The sequence below is a fragment of the Cebus imitator genome, unplaced genomic scaffold (assembly GCF_001604975.1).
Source record: "Cebus imitator isolate Cc_AM_T3 unplaced genomic scaffold, Cebus_imitator-1.0 Scaffold647, whole genome shotgun sequence".
In the NCBI taxonomy this organism is placed as follows: domain Eukaryota; kingdom Metazoa; phylum Chordata; class Mammalia; order Primates; family Cebidae; genus Cebus; species Cebus imitator.
In genome coordinates, this window is record NW_016107962.1 from 548779 (window position 1) to 552260 (window position 3482).

Below are 3482 nucleotides of genomic sequence, written 5' to 3' on the forward strand. Positions count from 1 at the left end.
TTAGTAGAGACAGAGTTTCACCGTGTTGGCCAGGCTGGTCTCGAACTCCCAACCTCAGGTGATCCACCCACCTCAGCCTCCCAAAGTGCTGGGATTACAGGCATGAGCCACTGTGCCCGGCTGCTAAGATATTTCTTAGCATCTCTCTTGTGAACCGCATGTCATATGCTTTGCGTATTTTTCTATTGAAGTTCCTAGCTTTTTGCTGTGGTAGCTGATATGCAGCAGTTCCTTGTATATACTAGTTACTGTTCTTGGTTGGTGTTAGACACTTAAAAGATCTCCAGTATTTCCTGTATCAGTTAACTTTATCATTTCCTTAACTGAGCAGAAATCCTTCTGTAATATAATGATATGTATCACATTTTTGCCTTATACATTGTGTATTTGTAGTTTTCTTTAAGAAGCCCTTCTTTGCCATACCTAAGCAGGGCTTTAAAAAATATTCATTTGGTTTGAATGTGTACAGTATACAGTAAAGACATATGTAGAGACTCACCACCCTATAGCGCAATCCTATAGGGTGACCCCAATAAAGTCACTTTCACTTGTAAGTGAAATTCCTCCCCTGTGGAGAAACTGTTAGGCTTGTAGCATGCAATATGCTCACAGTAGAGGCACCGTGGAGGTTGGTTCTGAAGTGAGAAAAGAGGCACCATCACTCCTCTAGGCTCGTCCTCAGGTTGGATGACACACTCAGGAATAGGGGTGCATCTCGGACCTACTCAGTTCCCCCAGATCCTTACCTAAGTTGCAGTGAGTCTGATTTCCTGTGGCCCTAAAGACAGGAGCAGAGCAACTTCTCTGTACTGACCTCCCCAGACCTAAGACCACACCATTCCCTGCCCCCCAAACACCAGCAGTCTATTTGCCCAACCTGCTGTAGGGCTGTCTTTTCTACCTGATATGCTCACACTCGATAACGATTCCTTTAAATATCCTATATAGGGTCGGGGGCAGTGGCTCATGCCTGTAATCCTAGAACTTTGGGAGACCGAAGCAGGTGGATTACCTGAGGTCGAGAGTTTGAGACCAACCTGACCAACATGGAGAAACCTCATCTCTACTAAAAATACAAAAATTGGCCAGGCATGGTGGCACATGTGTGTAATCTCAGCTACTCAGGAGGCTGAGGCAGGAGAATCACTTGAACCCGGGAGGCAGAGATTACAGTGAGCCAAGATCGTGCCATTGCACTCCAGCCTGGGCAACAAGAGCGAGACACCGTCTCAAAAAAAAAAAAAAAAATACCCTATATAGAAGAAGAAAGTGTATTTTTTTTCCCCGTTAGGAGAGATCAACATTATACAACATTGACAAAGGTGTCAGAAAATAGTTCCTCTCACTCTTGCAAGAAATGAGATTGGTAAAAATATTTAGGAGGGAAATGTATCAAGATCCATCCTCTATCTTTTTTTTTTTTTTTTTTTTTTTTGGGGAATGTGGCTGGTCTCAAACTCTTAGACTCAAGCCTCCCAAAGTGCTGGGATTACAGGCATGAGCCACTGCACCCAGCCAAGACCCGCCCATTTAAATAGCTCCACCATAATTCACTGAATCATTCCTCTATTGAATTCTCCCCCATTTACTATTTCAAAGAGCTGCACTAAATATCCTTGGACATATATTTTCATTTACTTTCTCTGATATTTCTAATGATAAAATATAATATCCAGTCATTGCAAAGAATTAGAATACAAAAGATAATTTATAATTTGACCTCCCAGACTTCATCACTATTAATGTTTCTGTGTGTATCTATCTTTCCAGCAAGGTCTAAACTTGCCAACATTATTCTAAAAATCTCTGGTATTATTTTGAAACCTACCTTAAAAAGTGTTTATTATTTTTATTATAAATATTTTCAAACTTATATAAAAGGAGAACTATTAGTAAAATGGGCCTTCAGGTATTTATCACTTAGCTTCAATAATTATCTATATATCTAAAATAGTGGGGGTTTTTTTGAGATGGAGTTTTGCTCTGTCACCCAGGCTGGAGTGCAGTGGTGCGATTTCAGCTTACTGCAACCTCTGCTTCCTGGGTTCAAGCAATCCTCCTGCCTCAGCCTCCCAAGTAGCTGGGGTTACAGCATGCACCAGCATGACCCAGCCAATTTCCATATTTTTTTTGTAGAGACAGGATTTTGCCATGTTGTCCAGGCTGGTCTCAAACTCCTGAGCTCAAGCAATCTGTCAGCCTTGGTCTCCCAAAGTGCTGGGATTACAGGTGTGAGCCACTGCCACCCAGCTTAAACTTACTTTCTTTATAAATTACCCAGTCTCAGGTGTTTCTTCTTAGCGATGTGAGAATGGCCTAACATACACACTCAAGGGAGTGGTCTCTTTCTCTTTTTTTTTTTTTTTTTTTTTTTTTTTTACATTTTTTTTTTTTTTTTTTTTTTTTTGAGATGGAATTTTGCTCTGTTACTCACGCTGGAGTGTAATGGTGTGATCTCAGCTCACTGAAACTTTCGCCTCCTGAGTTTGAGCAATTTTCCTGTCTCAGCCTCCAAAGTAGCAGGGACTACAGGCACAGGCCACCATCCCTGACTAATTTTTGTATTTTTGTTAGAGACGGGGTTTCACCATGTTGGCCAGGCTGGTCTCGAACTCCTGACCTCAGGTGATCTGCCCGCCTCAGCCTCCCAAAGTGCTGGGATTACAGGTGTGAGCCACAGTGCCCCACCTAAAATAGTTTTATCTGTACTTCAGTTCCCCAATGAAGTATTCAAAAGAACGACCCAGATACCGTGTCATTTTTTTCTTTTTTACTATGCTCAAAACTACATAGGATAAAATTTACTATCTTAGCCATTTTTAAGTATACAGTTCCGTAATGTTTATTATATTCACACTATTGTGTGACAGATCTGTATTTTTTTTCATCTTGCAAATCTCAAACTCTACACCCCTTAAACAACTCCTCTTTCCTTTCCCCTCAACCCATGGTAATCACCATTCTACTTTATGTTTCTATGAATTTGACTACTTTAGGTATATTATATAAGTGAAATCATAATCATACAGTGTTTCAGTGTTTATCTTTTTTTTTTTTTTTTTTGAGATGGAATTTTGCTCTGTTACTCACGCTGGAGTGTAATGGTGTGATCTCAGCTCACTGAAACTTTCGCCTCCTGAGTTTGAGCAATTTTCCTGTCTCAGCCTCCAAAGTAGCAGGGACTACAGGCACAGGCCACCATCCCTGACTAATTTTTGTATTTTTGTTAGAGACGGGGTTTCACCATGTTGGCCAGGCTGGTCTCGAACTCCTGATCTTAGGTGATCCGCCCGCCTCAGCCTCCCAAAGTGCTGGGATTACAGGTGTGAGCCACCGCACCGGGCCCAGTGTTTATCTTTTTGTGACTGGTTTATTTCACTTAGCATAATGTCCTCAAGGTTCATCCATGTTGTAGCATGCATCAGAATAGCTTCCTTTTTAAGGCTGAAGAATATTCCATTGTATGGATAAAGCATTTTTTA